This window comes from Artemia sp. Qi Xiang Cuo, chromosome 15 (genome assembly GCF_049724085.1).
Source record: "Artemia sp. Qi Xiang Cuo chromosome 15, ASM4972408v1, whole genome shotgun sequence".
NCBI classification, from domain to species: Eukaryota; Metazoa; Arthropoda; class Branchiopoda; order Anostraca; family Artemiidae; genus Artemia; species Artemia sp. Qi Xiang Cuo.
Window position 1 is genome coordinate 2,680,690 of NC_142808.1, and position 21,135 is coordinate 2,701,824.

At 34.7% G+C, this 21,135-nt stretch overlaps 1 pseudogene across 1 annotated transcript; it reads left to right on the forward strand.

Annotated features, from left to right (window-relative positions):
* Positions 1-15,093: 15,093 nt before the first annotated feature.
* On the forward strand, positions 15,094-18,191 carry LOC148943227 (uncharacterized; annotated as a pseudogene). Its single transcript, XR_016142980.1, has 2 exons — positions 15,094-16,156; positions 18,060-18,191. The product of XR_016142980.1 is annotated as an uncharacterized LOC148943227 (transcript).
* The last annotated feature ends 2,944 nt before the right edge of the window (positions 18,192-21,135 follow it).

Here is a 21,135-nt window from a genome sequence, read left to right on the forward strand (position 1 = left end):
AATATATTTCTACTCAATTAATAATTAACTAAATTAGAAAGCTTTACCTCAATACTCCCCATTTAAAGAAGAATTGTCCCAATTCTCAATATTATACTTTTAAAACAACTTAATTTCGTTTACAGCTATTATCCTACCATCTTTGGGTCATTATGTCCATATACCCTCAATGGGTTTCCTTAGGGTTGTGTTTCTGGTCCAATATAGGCCATGTTCTTTTCTGTCGAAGGATTTCATTTCAAAATTCATCCTTGTTTCTTTTTTTCTCTGTCTCTAGGACTGAAAAATACTCTTTTTACCCTTCTTATATTCATCTTCTGTTTTAACTTGACCCCAAGCGGCTTAAACATTATATTAGCGGTTTTATTTAAATCAGACTTATGTTAGAAAAGTTTTATGAATTTTTTTAGTTTAAATTTAATTCCCATTAATGATTTAATTTATCTGTGTGATGTGGTTAATATACTGTTTATTTTTCCTTTTAGAATTACCTTGGATAAATTACATATAACATTATTGATTTTTAAATTTTCACATATTTTTCCTGCACAAAGCATTTTCACATATTTCAATAAGATAAGCCATCTGGGCTATGTAGCACAATAGCTAGGCCTAAATTAAGTTCTGATTTTATCTCACTTTTGATGATTTTGTAGTAAAGTCTGTAGTTTCCAAATATCAGTTGATCAAGTATGGTTTGGTTTCTGATGGTATGGATGATAGTATCAGGATATAATTGAACTGTCTTTGAAATTTGCTACTTTCCAAAAATGTGTAAAAGAAATGATTGATAACTGGATCCAAAAGGATGTTATTAAAAATTTGATTTCCAAAAAAAAATAGCTAAGGCTGTTTCTAAAATAAATATCCACATTAGTATACATATAAAGTATACAATTTTACAAATATAGTAGAATGAAACACTCAATTTTCGTATATATCAATGCATTCGAAAGTTAATTACTTTTAATTACTTTCTCCTCTTTTTTAATTACTCCAAAAATAATATCCCGCTTAAATCGAAACATTATGTTTCTTGCTGGATTATTCTTTCAAACTTAATACTAAACGGATTATTTCACAATAAAAATTATTAATACGTTGACTCGAGGTCAAACATTTACATAAAATATTAAATCCCTAGTTAAAACTTAAAGTTGATAAAAGCATAGTATATATATAAGCATTGTGAAATAGTTTACGTAAGTATTTTTTTTTTATTCGCAAAACTAGATAGGATATTCAACTACTGTTTAAAACTTAAAGCATTAAAAAAAATAATACACGGTATAGATAAGCATTGGAATTAATTCCAATTATTGTTTTGTTAATTGTTTATGAAGTATTAATGTAGAATACTTCATGAATGATATAAAAATAAAAAAAACACAAATACTTAACATTTAATTCACTCTATTTACATGGATAGTTTAGGATATATATATGTATATATATATATTAACAAAAGTTATGTTGATATATAACTTAATTATTAAAAACAAATAATAATTATGTACTTCTATAATTTATTTAATCACTGAAATATTTATTCTTCGTACCACTTTTAAATAAGTCCGTCAAGACTTTTATATGATGAGTCCTAACTGCAATTAAAATATTTACAAAACAAAAGCAACTCCAACAAGTAGATTTATGCACTATAACTGATAACTGTGATTAGCCTCTATATAAGGGCTTGACAATATTTCATATAACATAACTTTTCTATTTACATTTCTATAATAATTTTTTTTTAAATATAATTCTCTGTTTATAAAAGATTTTCGAAATATATTTATAAAAGTAGATATTTTCTCAATTACATTTGTTACAACTATATAACTTTTCCCATATCCGACTATATACAATTTTGTTTTAAAACTTTGGTTCTATTTCGAACCCACTTGTGTCATTAACTGTCATTAGCTTATAAGCCTGTTTGTTTATTCAGACTTTTAAGCTTTTCAATTCTTTTCGAATTTCTAGGTACTTGAGACAGTTTTATAACGTTTTTGTCTGTAAACTCTCTTTTTTCAGCTTTAATGTCTTTTTTGTTTTAGGCTTTATTTACAGCTTATATCTGATAAGCTAAAATATTTTGCTGTTCGCCTTATACCTATTATGTCATTATCAAATGACTTTGCATGTTCTGAAGGTTGGATTACCATAACTGCCGTCTGGTAGGTCCTTATGACTTTTCCAGGTCTTCTTGTCATGGGCTACCGCTAAAAGGACTATTATGAACCTGCACACACAATAATTAATTATTTAATAATTTGTGGCTACAATTTTCTCTTGGGCTATTCTTTTTCAGAAAACGTGGCCCTTCTGCCTAAAATACCTGGCCTTCATGGCACACAGTAATTCAGTTTTTGACACACAAGTGACAATGACTATTTTCACTTTAACTTCCCCACTTTTAGTGGTCTTGTCTTAGGTTTCAACTTCAAGTTCTTAATTCTATTATGTGCCTTACTTTCAATTTTCTATGTCATGCTAGTCATTTTTCTAAGTCTTTTTCCGCTTTTTCAGTAAAATAGGTAATTTTTTTTTTAAAGCCTATATTTATATATTTCTTGTTCTTTTCAATAACCTTAACAAGTTTGTATGCTGATTGCTCTTTATGATCAAATTCATAATCTCCATATTTCTAAGAGGTGGGGGTGGGGTGTCTAATTTTTGCAACTTGTATTTTTTGAAATTATTTAAATTTTTTCTTTCGAAAGTTTTTGGTGTTAGAAAAGTACTGTAGTTTTTCAGCTAATTTTTTTTAACACTTTTATTTAGGTTTTGCCCCGAAATTTCTATTTCTCATTTATTCATAAAAATGTACATTTTTGAGATATTCTGATTCCCACAAAATTGTGTGGTTTTTCATCGCAGACACATATTCCTTGTCTGTGGTATTTTACCAAAAATTAGTGCCTATTTCGTGCCAACAGTTGCTTAAACATAGGGGTTATCTATTGTGGTTTCCCTATAATCTTTTATATTATTTGCGTATGGATTTATCCTCAGTTCAATTTGCGCCTTAGTTTTATCCAGTCATTGAGTGTAATTTGTCCCTTTCGTGATATTTTGACTATTACCTTGTTCTACGAGTATATGGGTTTAGTGCTCGGCAAAGTTTTTGGATCATGCTACTTTCCATGATACCCAACAACTTTTCCGAGCATTCAGCTCAAACCTCCTCCAAAGTTTGACTTTTATTTCTGATCTATATTTGGTTTGCTTGGTGGATCCCCCCCCCCCCAATGACAAGACGTTTAGCAGTTTCATTTTTAAATGCCAATTGTCCTGTCACTGGTGTCTTTCACCTGCAATGTCTTCGCCCTGGTTATTTCTGGTAATGGTGTGTTGTGAAATTTATTTATATTCGAATATTAATTTAACCGAGAAAACTTTGTTTTACCTGTGCTATACTTTTTAAATTGTGACCCATTTTATCGCTGGCTTCTTGTTTATACGTATCTACCTTGTTGGGAAGCGTTTAATTTATTTATCTTCTACTATTTATAACAAGATTACAGCCAGCTTGTACATGTAGTGCGCACTTAATGTAAACTCTTGCTATTTTACCTATTATAATTATTTTAAAATTCTTCAAAAACAACTTATTTTTAAATTCGACTGAAAGTGTCACCTCAAAGAGTCAAAGGTTAGTAGATGCCTCGCATTGACTTAACAACGAGAGACCAGCAGTGGTTGAGCTCAACTCCAAATTTGCTAGCTCCCAATGACCCTATTTCAGTAAACTAACGTCCTTCGTTTTTTTTTGATTATCCTCCCAAAATGTTATTTCCAATGTACATCTAAAAAGAATCGTCTTTGAATGCTGATTTTAAGTATTGTTAATTGAATTCTGTCCACTACACACATTTAAAAGTTACGTGGCCTTATTTTTCTTTATTGAAACAAAGCCTACTTTGTTTTGACAAGTCTTGAAATTACACCGTTCGCGAATTTTTGACATGTCTTGGGAACCAAATTTTTGCAGGAACCTACGATGTCACTTCAGATCGGAGCTAATAATTTAGCGTTAGAACGTGACACTCATAATTTTTTTTGGCGATCTATACTTGAAGGAAAACTTGTTGTTATTTATATACCGATTAAAAATAAAATATAGATATTTCTCAAGAGGCTTTTTACTCGTTTTATTTTTATTTAATATTTTTTTTGTTATAATTGTTTTATTCAAATATTAATCTGCTGTGGGCTACGCTTGTTCTGCCTTTCTCCGTTTCCTGGTCCAAATTTTGGACCCCAAATTTTTGCTTTTCTTCTTTATAATATTTACAAGTTTTTCCGTGGTCTCTATAGTGTGGTTTACAAGGCTCCGAGTCCGAGTGCTGTTTTGTTGCCTCGTCAAATATCTTTAACCTTTGTTTCTCCTGATATTTGGCCTTTTTCATAAGTGTTTTGGCTACTTATGCTGCTCACAAAGGAATTTCTTGCTGCCCTTTTGGTTTCTTTACTGTTCTCCATAATTTTTCTCTTAAAGAAGGTTTTCTTGACGATGGCCCAGGTTTAGCTATAGCGGTTTCTGTAGAAGAATTTTCAGTGTCACATTCTGTTAGCTCGCGTCTGGTAGATGGCGTTTGTTCCAAAAGCCATTTTTGAGTTAAGACTGTAGGTGAGTCTAATGTATGAAAATCAGATAATTCATTGGTTCCTCCCAATTTGTCTTCCTCTGTGAATTTTACTCTTGGTTTATCACATTTTAAACCCTTATGTTGTGTTTGATTTTCTTCATCGCTAGTATCCGAGGAGTATCGAATATTTCTCTTTTTCTCTTTCTTGTTGTGTAGAGTTTGTAGCCAAGACTGGGCTAAATACTCCTTCCACTCCTCTTAACTTTTGTGGTCATTAAAAAGGTAATAAAATTCATATGGTCTTCTGATATATACTGGTGAGATTGTGTTCCCTATTTCTTCTTCTGAAAGTATAGGCTCTGTTTTCCACGGTTTTGAAAAATATCCCTTTTTCATTCTATTATGGTGCACTATTTCTTCCTTTTCCTTATGCTGATGCTTTAGAACATATGTTAAGTTATTTGGTAGAATTTTTATAATCCTGTAGGGTCCATCCCATTTCGGTTTTAACTTTTTTGTTCCTTCCAGATCCGTTTTGTAGACATAAACCAAATCTCCTAAACAGTAACCAGTTTTATTTTTGCTTGTTCTGTCATATTTTTCTTTTTGTTCTGTTTTCGCATCTTCCAGATTGTCTTTAACTTGTTCCCGGGCTTTTATTCTTTAGAGTACCATATTTTGCTTGTATTTGTCTAGGTTTTAATATATTCTATCATTTTGTATATCGTCTAAACAAATTCTGCGATCTCTTGTGTGTTACAAAAAAATGGCGTTTCTCTCAAAGTATGAGAAAAAGCTGAGTTTATTACAAAGACTACAAACTGTAAATGTTCATCCCAATTTTAGTTTTCCTCACTTGCATGTATTCCCAGCATGTAAGCTAATTCCCTATGCTTACGTTCAACCTTCCCATTAGCTGCTGCCATGTAAGACGAGGTAAACCATCGTCTAACATCCAGATATTCTGTAATTTCGTCTAATAATTTGACTCTAGAACATGGCCCATTGTCGCTAAGTAAAACTCTAGGGAAAATCCCATTTTCCAGAAATAGGCGATTGAACAAAACTTTCGCAATGGTTTTTGTCTTTTCTTCTTTAATTGGAAAAGCGTATAAATATGAATTAAAATGGTCGACTATGGTTAGTACGCACCTGTTTCCTTTCCTGGAAACTGGAAAACTTCCTCCTGTTCCCCAAATGTCTATTGACATTAATTCTCCTACCCCTGAAGGGGTGGGGTATTGACCTAATTCAGCCTAGGGGTCTTTGGTGGCGATTTTTGTTTGGCACACTCTTGGCAGCTTTGTATGAAAGCTTTTACTTTTGAGTACAGTTTCGGAAAATAAAAATTTCCTTTCAGCCTCCCCATAGTTTTTTCTTCTCCCATGTGACAGTCAATTTTTGCATGTGCCATCTGTCAAATATTTCCTTCCAGAGATATTTGAATTTCTGGACTAATTTTAAAGTCATTTCTTCTATATTTTTGGATTGGTCTATGATATCTTACCAGAAGATTTTTACTTTTGTCCAGATCAAAATTATCTAAGTCCTTTAAAAAATGTTTAAAGTGCTCTGGCAGTTCCGTTCCTTTTGATAAAAAGGATTTCATTGCTAAACAAAATTCATATTTATCTTGATGCTTCGAAATATTTTCATTAGACAGTATTTCTACCCCTTCCAGTTCGTTCTGGATGGTTGCTATCAAATTTCCTTCCGTATCTGGATTTCGTGACAAATAGTCTGGTAAAATGTTTGTACGGCCCTTTATATATATTGGGGTATATGAATATGCTTGCAGACGTAATATCCACCGTGTCAGCCGGGCTGAAGTATTTTGCATCGTATGTAGCAACACTAATGATTTTTGGTCTACGTGTAAAATAAATTTTTTTCCAAGTAAAAATTGTCGAAAATATTCTGTAAAAACTACAACTGCCAAACACCCCCTTTCAACTGTCGAGTATTTTTTTCTGCCTCCGACAGTGACCTGCTCGCGTATTGTACTATTGACTCTACTCCTTCAGAATTTATGTTTAATAATATGGCCCCTATACCGTACCCCGGAGCATCTGTTTGCAAACAGAAGTCTTGTGACAAATCTGGTAGTTTTAGTATTGGTGACAGTAATAATTGCCTTTTTTTCATTTAGTGCTTGTTTTGCTTTCACTGGACATTCGAATTTACCTGATTTTTTCAAAAGGTTTGTCAAAGGTTGTGCTATTGTGGCATAATTTTTAGTATATCGTCTGAAATAGCTTAACAAACCACAAACTGATCTGCAGCTTTTTTTATATTTAGGTGGCTATAAATTTTCTATGACTGTAAATTTTTCCGGATTCGGTGAAATAGTACTTTGATTTATCAGATGTCCAAGAAAAATTTATTTTGGCACTACTATTTTTAACTTTTCTAATTTTAAGTTTAAGCCTGCTATTTCTAGTTTCCCCAGTATTGTTCTAAGACCGACCATGTAGTCTTCCAAGTTTTCATTCTACAAAATAACATCACCTAAATGAGCCAAATTATCTTTTTTTCTTCCTGGTTCGTTATCTTTTAACACCAAATTCATTAGTCGACTAAAAAAATTTGGACTAAATGATAAACCAAAAGCCATACGTTCAAATGTGAAAGTTTGCCCGTCGTCTAAGATTACTGTAGCCTTATGCTTTGTTTCTACATCTAAAGCAATTTGCCAATATCCTGCTATTAAATCAAAACTAGTGTAATATTTTGAACCCCCTAACGCATCTAGAATCGTACCAATTCTTAGTAACTTCATTATGTCTTTAACCGTGACGGCATTTAGTGATCTAAAGTCTATACATAATCTCCAGGTGTTATCTTTTTTTCTAACTATTACTAGTGGAAAGCACCAATCGCTAATACTTTATTTAATTATTCCCTGATCTTCCATTTCTTTTTTTTGGCTTTCTAGCCATGGCTTTAAATGATAAGATGTTTTATACGGTGACTTTTTGATTGGGGGGCCCTCTGTTGATATCTTGTGCGTGATTAAGTTTGTTAGTCCATAATCCACTCTGTGTCTTGCAAAAGTCCATTTGAAATCCCAAAGAATATTTTCCACCCTAGTTTTTATGTTTTCCGGTAAATGTTTAAAATCAAATTGTTACAAAAAATCCGTTTTCGACATTCCATACTCTTCTTGTGGTTGTGGTTTTAATGAGGATAAATGTTCGTTGCTAGTGAAGTTTACGCTTAATTCCGGACTGTTTATAGATTTTATTTCTGAATTTGAAATCTTTTCTACTGATCCAAGTTCTACCTGGTTCAGTTTTATTTTATTATTACTTAGATTTGATAGTTTTAAGTATGTTATACCATTTTCAATTTTTATAACTTGATTTTCCACGAAAATCATTGGGCATTCTTTTATGGCGTACCCTCCTATCATGGCATCCATTGTTTTAACCTTTCCTACTTTTGCATTTAATGTCGCTAGAACTTGAGCTGTCGTTCCCCCTTCTATGGTGATTTTTCCGCTTATTTTTAGGTTATAATTCGAGTCTTCCCTTTCGTTATTTGTTGTTACGCAAATTTGCCTATTATTTTTATTTGCCTCGCTTATGGTAACTGTATTGGATATGTTTTTCAACACAATCTCGTGTCTTCTTAGAGTATATACTCAGAGAATTATAATACATTGTAGCTGCTTACATATTGTGAATTTTACTGTTATTTCTATATCCCCTACAGGTAATTTCAGCATGTAGTCTTACGAAATTGTCATCCGTTTTCCTCTAAGTTATGTTAGGGTAATCTGGAATAGGATCACTCAATTTTTGACATTGGAAGACAACCTCTTAAGAAATTCCTCTTAAATTAATGATTTAGATGAGGCTGTATCTAGTAAACATGATAAGTTTTAAAAACACTCAATTTTAAAACAATACATAATTTGTAGACTATTATTATCTGCATTTGTACCGCAACATTCTAAACTATATTGGGGTCTTTATAAGGAAACAGTTCTGTCGAACCTTACAGGATGGTTTCTCCGTTTAAATGCCCACTGTTTGGCCAAAAATTTCTGGGATTATCCCAGTTTTCTTTAGCGCTGCTACTTTGACCCTGGGTATTGTTAACCGTTTGCCTCCTAGGCCTAAATTCAGGAATATTATTAGGTGTTTGCCAAGTATTATTTGTTCCCTGCCTTCCTAAATTTCTGTCCTCCTGCGTTCTGAATTGGTTTCTTGTCTTGTACGTCTGGCCTTCTTTGCGCATTCTATGCCAGCAATCTGCTGCATAGTGGTTCGGTTTGCTACAATAATAGCAATAAAATTTTCTCTTAAATTGTTTTTTTGTTTCCTGGTTATTTCTAAATATTTTTGATCTGTCCTTGTTGGTTCCCCAACTATCTGTCTTTGGTGGGGGAGGGTGCCCATATTTTGTATAGTTATTAGCTGCTAATCTCTCAAGGTCGTGGAATCTGTCAGCTATTTCCCTAGACGGCGACCCTCGGCCTCTGTCGCGCCTTTTTGGTTCACGATTCGGCTCCTCAAAGCTCACCCTTTTCTGTCCCCTTTCACATTTTATACTTTCTTGGGCTCTTGTGTTATTTATTGACATCTGGTCAAACTTTTTCATAGCCTCGTCAATTTTTACCTCTGTTTCGACTAGTATTATAGCCTGCTCTAAATTTTCAGGTTTCCGCGATAATATTAGTCTTAATAACTTTTTTGGTAACCCTTGGGTAAAAGTATGTAGTTGTACTTTCTGTACTGTCTCGTCATTTCTGCCTTTCTCTAATTGTAAACACACGGATCTACAAATTTTTTCGGCATATTCCCTGATACCAGTTGAGGTATTGAATGTGACTACCTTTGTTCTTAACATCTCTGTGATGCTTGTCTCTATGAATCTTGTTTTAACAGATTCAATTAGAGTACTGATGTTCTTGGGCTCTTTTTCCTTAATTGCCTCAAAATGTTTAAGGGCACTTCCCTTTAATCTAGCTGCAACGCATTGCTCTTTAACCTTATTCTCAAACGATTCAGTTAGTTCGTCGAAATTTTTTAATTTTTCGATAAACTCATCTACATCTGAATTTCCCGCGTTTTCTAATATAATTTTTGCAATCTCAGGTACTGTTGATAGGGACGTCATTTTTTCCTCTGGTAAAGCCATTTTATTTCAATCTACTATTTTTATCTAGCCTGCTCGGCACAGTTTTTCCAGCGACCACCAGTTTCTGTGATGTCTATTATTATTGTAATGGAGTGGCGTAATCGTAGATGCATTTATTCTCCCTTTATAGGGGAGATAAACTATGGCCCTAAGGTAATTTAACTTTGGTAGCGTGCCTTAGGCTATGACCGAACTAATGAGGCGTACCGACTGGGTATATTCAAGGGGCTAAAGGTAGATCGTAGAGAGGTTGCCTAAAACACAATACTTTTATTTAATTTACACATAATAATTGCAGATATATATATATGCTACTTGGACTGGCTGCTCCAAGTAGACCACAAGTCTCAAAAACTACAATAATATATAATAAGATACAGACACTTACAATGACCCGACAAAATCCCAAGGTATTTCTAATGAGAAAATAAACGGGCAGAGGTTCACCCTGCAAGTTAAAAGGTGTCACTTCAGTCTCAAAAATCGGAGTATATATTTGAAAAACTAACCACGTCCTTCCGGTACATTGACGCATTTAGCCAGGAAATTGGTTATTGAGCAAGTTCCCTCCAAGCCCACACATTCCACTTTTTGTATCTTTATCTTAAAAAGTGGTATTTTAAAACTTTGTTTTTGCGTCTTAATATATTTTTACTCAATTAATAATTAACTAAATTAGAAAGCTTTACCACACTTGATGTGCAGTGGTCATGATTAGAGTCAAGGAAAGACTTTGTAAAAAATAGACTTGGTGACATTTTTTGAACCTGATATGTTTTGGAAAAATTTGTGGTTGGTAAAAGATGAAAGAGGGAACCGATGTTTGATGATATTTGCGTATTATGTTGCAGCTGTGCTATATCCCCTATTCGTCTGCTGAGTCAGAAATGCTGCAAGAAATGATCAGAGGAAAAAAACAATCTGAACTATTCATCAGCGTCCACAAAATCTATAACCTCCTTATGAACAGTTAAAGAAGGTGCTCTTAATTCCACTTTAAGATTCTGGACACTAACTGCGACGGTATGGACCAAATTGCTACACCACCTGCTACATATTTTCATTTCCTCTGTGCACCATTTTGTTTCGTGTGCATCATCGCAGCTACAGTTTCCGTCTTTAGCATATTCCGAAACTTTGTCTTCATGTTTGACAAAACTAAGTTTCGGAATATGCTAAAGACGGAAACTGTAGCTGCGATGATGCACACGAAACAAAATGGTGCACAGAGGAAATGAAAATATGTAGCAGGTGGTGTAGCAATTTGGTCCATACCGTCGCAGTTAGTGTCCAGAATCTTAAAGTGGAATTAAGAGCACCTTCTTTAACTGTTCATAAGGAGGTTATAGATTTTGTGGACGCTGATGAATAGTTCAGATTGTTTTTTTCCTCTGATCATTTCTTGCAGCATTTACAAAGCTAAAAACCTTCTTGAAATCCCGAATGTGGATGAAGGTTCGTTTAGGCATACAACTGGATGTAAAAGTGTCTACTACTTTTCCATTCAAGGGAGGTTTCGTTACCAGAAAATAGTTGTCACATTTACTACTTTACCCCTGTTTGCACTGCTTGTCTGGATGCGCGTATGTCATAACGTCTGGGAGGTTGGAATTTTTTTCGTCTTCATTGAAACTACCGGAGAGGATATGTCTTTTGTTTTTCTTTTCATCCCGTATTCGAAGATTTTGAAATATTTGCTCAAATTTATTTCTGATGGGTTGTAACAATTGATCTCGAGAAGATAATCGTTTAATGAATAAAGTTTCTATAAGGATGGTAATCTCTAGGTAGTAAAATAAATAATTTTATGCCGGAAGTTCAGCATAAAAATGAAGTGTCCTGGCTCAAAATAATGCTAGAATCACCTGAAATTTTGTCTTGACGGCAGTTTCTTGTTTGGCAGGGACCAAAAACTACCAATAGCAGTAAACTGCAGTCTAATTACTGCGTAATATACGGAACTGCACAAAGCAACAGATGTATTTGAGGTTCTTGAGTGCTTCATCGGTGCCAGGACAGCATCCCGTAAGGAGATGGGAAGAAAAAGCTGTCAAGTACAGACAGGCTTACTAGGCAGGGTGTCGCTCGTAATCTGTTTCCAGTAGAATCTTTTCTCTCAACAAGATGTTGTAGGAGGGGTGAGACAACTGTTGCCCTTTTGAATTCACTTCTTGCAGGCGCAAACGGACAACTGTTGTATGACTTGGTCAGGTCTGCAAGAATTAATTTGAACAAACAGGACAGTAGTTTACCGACTGGTGAAAATTCGCAGCAGGTTGTTGTTTCTTCTTCTCCGACTGTTGTGACCGACCCCCATCGAATGAAAATGGTCTATTAACAGACTTATGAAGGATTCATAAAAAAGAGACCCTTCAAGTTGGATATTGCTTTTCTTATGCGCAAGCTTTTTCCTACCGTCAACCAATCAGAAGTAGATCCATGCTTTTTTAGGGAAATTAAATATTCCGCTTCCCGTGATTCCAACGAATCGAACAGCCTATGCAGCAACACCTGTAGTTTTAATTGAAAAAAATATTAAATAAAATTCGAGTGACAAGCGACAGCAGTAGGTTTATTTGAAGGAAAACAAAAGAAAAGAGAAACACATATAGAAAAGAGGAAAAGAGAAAAAAGGAAAAAAGATCGTGAAAAGGTCGATGCTTGACGGATGCTTGGTGCAAAAAAGTTTTTGGAGCATTTAGTAAAAACTGATGCGATTTAGTAAATTTTTCCTCTCAGATTTAATAAATTCTTCCATGCCAGGGTGGCAACACTGAACTAGGCTTCCAGCGTCACAGCAATTCAAAAATCAAAATCTCTAAAGGCCTGTCAAACTTGACGTTCCTATAGCAATACAAGCATCAAAAGAATTGGCTTCTAATGGGGATTCCATCTACTTAAAAATTCTTTACGTTTAAGCTTACCATTTTATTTGATTGATGGTCAAAACAGGTGGAAAACACCATCGAAAGGGCAGGTGATCTTGATGAGAAAATCATTAAATTCAGCTTGTCAGAGAATCCGGTTAAAGACATTAAAGCTTCTGTCGACAAAGATACGGAATATCGAATTTTTTCGAGAAGATAAATCATGCTAGCTTGCTTTTTTGTTGTTTTTTTTTCTAGGATAATCGTATCAAACCAATAAATAAAAAAAAGTCAAAAGTGTCCTTTTTCAGTGGCTATGAAGATTTTACCACAGTAAATTACCATTCTCTGCTATTTTGTTGCAAAGATAATGATTTTACCCCCAAGAAGGTCCTTTTCTATAAATTAAAAATCGTAAGAAAACCAATAGATTGCAAGCAATCGATAAGTTAGATATTGAACTTTTAGTATCTGTTTGGGCCCTGCCCTAATTATCGAGTAAATTTCCTTCGTTTTTTTGTAAGTTAAATTCATTCCCACTTTGGGAGTCTTTGTTTCACTCTTCCCCCGCTTACCCTTAAATACCATCTGATCTTTCTTTTGGCCTTTCCTTGGTAGCTTCTGGCAGACTTTATAATTAGCTTCAATTAATATTACAGGAGCTGGTGGTCAACCATCGCTTTGCTGATAAACAGTTTTAGCGGCTAGAAAAGGACGGGTGTAAAAAGGAGAGGGGATTCATGGATTCGAGGGAAAACACGTGGCCAGTGTCTCATCCCTTAACGCTTAGGATTGGTTGGTCTTCACTGAGCTAAACCTCCGCGAGTATTGCCAAGAAGATTATATAGCTGATTCTGAGTTTAGTTTGGATTTGTGTTACTAAATCCCAAATGGCAAGCTTTTATTTACTGTTGTTCTGAATAGACTTCTTTTATCATTTTTCAACTAGGTGAAGATCTTCCCAGAGAGAAAGAGAGAGTAAAGAGTTTTGATATAGGGGAAGAAGGTTTCATGCTATTCGAAATATCTTTGCTGAAGGAAAGTAAGTAATTTAGAAGAAGAATTTTGGGCTTGACACCGTGGGCCCACACCATGGCACTTATGCCCTACGTAAAGTTTACTTTTCATACCCGTACAGGTTATAGTTGTGGCAAGCCAGCAGGACGAATACTGGTAAGGATAGAACTTATAGAGCCCTTGGCCTCGTTAAGATTGTGTTACTTTATACTTGTGGCATCAGTGCTTACACTGGTAATGCTAGAGAGCTTATACTGGTACCAGGGTTTACAGTATCCAAAGCAGTTATGGCACGTTGTGGCATATTTGCTCCTAAACAGTCAGAATGTCCACACAAAGTAAACAGTTAATATAAATATTTATTTTCAAGCTTCATTTAACTAAGTTGATTCAATGGAAGTTCAATAAAGTTTGCTTTTAAACTAAATCGAAAGGCACTGTGTTTATTGTTGTCAAAAACACACCTCAGCAACATATCAATAACGACTGGGTGTATCAAGTTGAAATTTTCAGTGCTACTATTATTACTACTTCTGATCTTACAATTTAAATACATCAAAAGATTGTATGTGTATTTAAATTGTCAAAGAGCGTAGAAAGAGTTTTTTTTGGAACGATATTATGGTTTGTTTTTCATGTCAAAATGAGGAGATATAAAATTGAAATAAACAAACTATTTTTTTCAGGACTAAACATTGGTGGAAAAGTTTCTCCAAAATACAAAGATCAAGCCAAACTATCAATTTTCACATAAAAACTATGTCACTAAAAACAAACAGAAATTAATTTAAAAAACTTTCCACAAAACAGTTTTTCAAAGAAGAGTAAAGAGCTCCATTAAACCAAAACTGAGCAGAAATAAAGTCAAATAATCTTCGAAGCATAAAATTACCACAAATAACAATCAATAAATAAGTGAAACCTAACACAAACAGAAATTACCATAAATAACCAAGTCAAATTCAAAACTAGCAAAAATTAACTTGAGTAGAGCTGACAACCCCCCTGCCTTTTCAAGACCCTAACATACTTTGCACTTTACTGAAAAAAAGAACCAAGGGTTGTCAGTTTAATATACATATATTCATATTTGTTCTTTAAAGTTCCAATGTTTTTTTATTTATTAAAGTAAAAAAATTAAAACATTTAAAATGAATTTTGTTTTCAGTATAGTTATTTTCACTATTGTGACTACTATTACAATGGTGCCTAAGGGTCTGAAGGTGAGATATTCAGAGAACTTTGATGGGGAAGGTAAACTACAACAAGCTGTATGTATGCAGGTTGTCAAAAGGGCGTATCAGCAATATATTTGGAACAGTTTGTTGTGTGAGACTACTTCTACTAAAACTTAGGCTACTACAATTCTACTCCAAAAGGAGCGCCTTAGCTCCACCTTCGAGTTCAACTGAGAGATAGACCTTTGCAATCGCCTCGATTGACCAAAACAAAATCAGTTGACGTTAGCATTCGCTTTGATTCAGACCAAATTAAATAATGAGTGATAGTGAGTTAGTGATTGGATTGTTGGACAATTTAGTCGATGAAGATTATGATCGTGAGAGGCGTGGCAGGCAATATAAAGCTCATTCGCGTCGCAGAATACTCTCAAGTGAGAGTGATAGCGATCAAACAAATGACTCTCGGAGCCCAGAGTTTCAAACTCGTGCTCGGTATGGCTCTCGGAGCCCTGAAATTAGTTTTAGGAACGAAGAATCTTGCTCTCGGAGCCCCACAAAAATCCATGACACAAAGCGGAAGGCTTCTCCACAAAAACACAAAGGTAAAAGATTAAAAGAAAACACGTCAAATGACGCTCTATTCAAAAAGATTTCTGAAGAACGTTCTGGTACCAAAGAGGGTCCCAAGATCCATAAGAAACTTGCCAAAGTTGCAAATAGAGCTTTTTCTCAGCCTTTGGAAATAGTGAAGCTAAAAGAGTTATTTGAGCACCACCCTAGGCCTGCGAATACCGAAAAAATTGTTCCTCCAAAGGTGAATAGTGAAATTTGGGCTATTCTCTCATCACAGGCTAAACAGAGGGATGCTAAGGCACTTCAAGTGCAGCGGACAATTGCTCACTCAACATTTTGTATTTTAGAGGCAGCAAATGTGATTCTTGAGCTAGAAAATGAGCATATTAAAGAAAAGGTTGTCAAAAACCTTACAGATGCAGTGCACATGCTTGGCCTCACCAATTACGATGTAAGTTTAAAAAGACGTCATGTGATAAAATTCGAATTGAGCCCAGATCCCACTGTAACATCAGCTTTATGTGCTCCTGAAGTCAAAGTCACGGAGTATCTTTTTGGCAAAGATGTTGCCGAAACAACGTCTAAAGCTAAATCCGTGACGGATTTGAAAAAATCTTTTGGAAAACCAAAAAACGTGCAAGGGAGGGCCTACCGTTATCGGCGATGGCAGAACGAGGCCCCCCGTCCAAATTATCGCAGAAAGTAGGGCCAGGACCGTCAAGAGAGGTCCAAATTCCAGAAATTCCAGAATTTCCAGAAAAGGGATCGCAAATAGCTGGTAGGTACTATTTAACATACCCCGCTTTTGATTTTTATGATTTTGTTGTTAATTTCAATAGGCAGTCACAACATTTGGCTGATAACTTTAAAGCTGGGAGAATTATTAAGTTCGTCTCAATATGGCAGTCAATAAGCAGTGATTTGAATATTTTGGATATTTTAGTCTCAGGCTATAAGATTGAATTTGAGAAAACACCATTAAAAGCTTTGAAAAAAAAAACTAAAGTTTTACGTTTGAAGAAATACAGGCTATAAGAAAAGAAGTTGATATTTTATTGCATAAAGGTGTTATTGTTAAAGTACCCGACTTCAGAATAAAGGAAATACGTTGTATTTCTCCCGTTTTTACAGTCCCAAAGAAAGATGGGTCTACCCGGTTTATTCTTAATCTTAAAAATTTAAATGAAAACATTAAATATTACCATTTTAAAATGGAAAGTGTTCATTCTGCGGTTCTTTTGATGACAAAAAATTGTTATATGGCCTCTATTGACCTAGTCGATTTTTATTATTAATTCCCTGTTGATTTTGAAGATCAAATGTGGCTTTGTTTTCAAGTTGACCTTTGTTATGCGTTCACTTCAATGCCAAATGACTTATCATCTGCCCCGAGGGTTCTTACGAAACTTATGAAACCTGTTATCTCTCTTCTTCGAAGAAAAGGGTATTTGTCAGTTACGTATTTAGACGATTCTCTCCTTCTGGGAAGGTCATATTTAGAGTGTCAAAATAATGTCTATGAAACAGCGAAATTACTTTCAGAACTGGGGTTTCTGATCCACCAGGGAAAGTCAGTTCTCATTCCAAGCGAACAAATAGAATTCCTGGGCTTTTTGTTAGATTCGCGATCAATGCGTATTTTCCTGCCGGAAAGAAAAATTAAAAAAGTTATACATTTGGTTTCAAAAATTCTTAGTGAAAAATTGACTACAATTCAAGAATTGGCCAAAACTCTTGGCGTTCGTGTTTCAGCATTTCCAGCAGGAGAATTAGGGTCCGTATAGTACCGGAAAGCGGAATCGTTGAAAACTCAAGCATTAATGTACGCGAAGGGTGATTTTGTGGCAAGGATAATTTTACCATCCGATGTAAATTTAGTACTACAATGGTGGTTGGATATTGCCAATCATGCTTCTAAAGCAATTGAGTCTAGATCAATTTACAAATATTTGTGTAGTGATGCGTCGAAACTAGGTTGGGCACTCGTGGATGAATATTCCATGAAAACGGCCACAGGTGAATGGTCCTCACAAGAGAAGAGATTTGATATCAATGTCTTAGAAACGAAGGCCGTTTATCTGGGATTAAAATGTTTTGCCTATGATATTAAAGGCATGCATGTTCAGCTGCGTTCTGACAATATAACCACAGTAGCTTATATAAATAAAATGGGAGGATCAAAATCTAAATTTTGTAATTATTTCGCAAATAAGGTCTGGCAGGTAGTACTGCAGGGCAAAGGATGGATATCTGCAGAACATGTGCCTGGGGTTGCTAATATTGCGGATAAGGCATCACGAAAATTTGATAATGAAAAGGAATGGAAATTGGATTCTGAAATATTTACTATTTTGAATTTTTTGGTATTTCAGTCAATAGATATTGATTTGTTTGCGACTAGATTAAATTTTCAGATTAAACCATTTGTTTCTTGGAAACCAGATCCAGAATGTTTTTTTGTAGATGCATTTCCAATGAATAGGAAACCTTATTTTTTTTATTCATTCCTCCCATTCAATTTACTTCTGAGTATCCTTCAGAAGGTGCAAACTGATGAAACCACTGGTATTTTGATCTTTCCAAACTAGATCACACACATATGGTATTCCTTACTCCTAAATGTTTTAATAGGAAGTCCAATATTTCTACCAAATGATAATTTTACCTTGTCTCTCCCACAGAAACCGACCTTGCACCATCCATTGTCCAAGACGTTACACCTAGCGGCTTGCGTCGTCTCCGGCAAGGGCTTCACCACCAAGGATATTCTCCCTCCACAGTCGATATTATCATGGATGGGTGGCGGGACTCAACTAAGCACCAGTACAAAGTTTAAATTGAAAAATGGATCGATTTTTGTTGAAGAAACACAATCCAGGCCTTGGAGGCAACTCTACCGGAGACTTTGACATTTCTTACGGAACTTTTTCACTCAGGTGTTGGATACAGTGCTATTAATACTGCAAGGAGTGCTTAATCGGCAATTCTACCAAGCCTTCAGTTAGGCAGTAATCACATCACCAAGAAGTTTATGAGAGGTGTCTTTAATAGAAGGCCTAGTCTACCCAAGATTTCAAGTATTTGGGATGTAAAATGTGTATTCGATCTCTTTAGACTGCCAGCTTGGGATATAGAAAATCTTCAATTAAAGACACTAACACAAAAATTAAGATAATTTCTTAAACCACATTGGCCTGACATAAAATAAAGAAAGAAAAACTAGAAAAAATGGGGTTTTTATAGGCCAAATGAATATACTGAAAAAACGAAGCGAATATTTCTAGAGGACAAACGCCTCTCTTCTTCAGCGCGAAACGAAACGATGTATCAATAAAAGCCAAAAATTAAAAGAATTAAAACCAAATACCTAACAACCATAAAAGCGAGTTATTCGCCAATATCCGCGATTTACACAAAATCCAAAAAATATGATCTGCCATCGACGGATACTAGCGAACAACTGAACAAAAGAAAGAAATCAATTCATTCACTCGAAAAACAAAACGAACCAGCAATTAAATAAGTTGGAAAACTATGTCATTTGATTTCGGATTTTAATTAAGGCGATTCCGGGATTTAAGAATAAATGAGTCATATTTCGGTTTTCTCAAAAGAGAAGCCGATACTTTAGTGATCCCTGAAATAAACCTTGAACCACTTTCTCAGTCATCTAATCAAACACGTGAACAACCCCTTAGGTCTCAAAGGGTGTCTGCAAGAAATGCCTTAATTAAAATCCGAAATCAAATGACATAGTTTTCCAACTTATTTAATTGCTGGTTCGTTTTGTTTGTCGAGTGAATGAATTGATTTCTTTCTTTTGTTCAGTTGTTCGCTAGTATCCGTCGATGGCAGATCATATTTTTTGGATTTTGTGTAAATCGCGGATATTGGCGAATAACTCGCTTTTATGGTGGTTAGGTAGTTGGTTTTAATTCTTTTAATTTTTGGCTTTTATTGATACATCGTTTCGTTTCGCGCTGAAGAAGAGAGGCGTTTGTCCTCTCGAAATATTCGCTTCGTTTTTTCAGTATCTTCATTTGGCCTATAAAAACCCCATTTTTGCTCGTTTTTCTTTAACACAAAAATTAGCAGTTTTATTGATTTTATCAGCTTGTGAAAGAGTTCAGTTTTTGGCCAGTTTATCACTTAGTAATATGGTACATAATGACGATGGAAGTTTTGATTTTCAAATCAATGTATTGTTAAAAACATCGAAACCGGGCAACCACAAATCAGTAGTTAAACTTCGACCTTTTCAAGAGTCGTCCCTGTGTCCGGCGACGCACCTAGCTAGGTATATTAGAATGACATCATATCCAAATAGAAACGAAGCACTTTTTCTTACATATCGTAAGCCTCATACTGCTGCGTCCAAGTCATCTTTTTCTAGATGGATAAAAGAAGTTTTATTTCTTGCAGGTATAGATATCAGTGTTTATGGTGCTCATAGCACACGGTCTGCCTCAACGTCCCACCTTAAAGCAAGAGGAATTGATGTAGATCAAATCATAAAATATATAGGCTGGACAAATGCTAAAACGTTTCCAAGGTTTTATAATAAACCAATTGAAAGTGGTCAGCAGTTATCTGTCTTTTGAATCTATTCACTGTAATTTGTTATATTTGAAATATCTTCCTATAAATGAATTTTTGTACAACAGCCTCTTTTAATGAATAGGGCTATTATTCATCATTAGTGTTGGTATAGCTCATGCTGAACTTTAAAATCTCAGTTGAACTCGAAGGCGGAGCTAAGGCGCTCCTTTTGGAGTAGAATTGATAAATTAAACAAAAATTTAACAAGTTTGAAGTTTGATTGTAATTCTACTCCAAAGATGGAGCGCCAGCGTAGCTGAGAGTTCAACCATCCTCCCAAAGTCCCTTCCCGATTGAACTCTCAGCGTTTCATTATGAGCTTAACCACCGCATATTATAATTACTTGAAAATACTGTTTTTTTTTTGGTCAATCGAGGCGTTTGAAATGGTCTATCTCTCAGTTTAACTCTCAGCTACGCTGGCGCTCCTTCTTTGGAGTAGAATTACAATCAAACTTCAAACTTGGTAAGTTTTCGTTAAATTGATCAATTAATTCTACTGCTACTACTATTACTACTGGTAATAGTAGTAATAGTAGACACTGGGGGGCCAGTGTCTCATCCCTTGAGGCTTAGGATTGGTTGGGCTTTTGAAAACCTGAATACACACAGCGTAATGTGATTCAGTTTACCCCCCCCCCCCAAAGGTCACTGAGAATTTCACCTTCATACCCTTAGGCATAATTGTAATAGTAGTTAAAATAGTGAAAACAACTATAATGAAAACAAAATACATTTTGAATGTTTTCACTTTTTTTTCCTTTAATAAATAATACAATATTAAAACTTTAAAGAATAAAACATGAACATATATATATATATATTAAACTGATAATCTATAGTAATTTTTTTCATTGTCTTTAAATTTTCAAAGAGCATAGAAAGATTTTTTCGAAATGATATTATGTTTTATTTTTCAGGTCAAATTGAGGAGGTATAAAATTAAAGTAAACAATTCTATTTTGTCAGGATTAAACGTTCATCAAAGACTTAGTGATTAGATTTTTCGACTATGCTGAACAAAATGGCTATCTCAAAACTTTGATAGGGTCACTTTGGGATAAAATGAGCGGGGAAGGGGGCCTAGTTGCCTTCCAATTTTTTTGGTCACTTAAAAATGGCACTAGAACTTTTAATTTCCATTCGAATGAGTCCTCT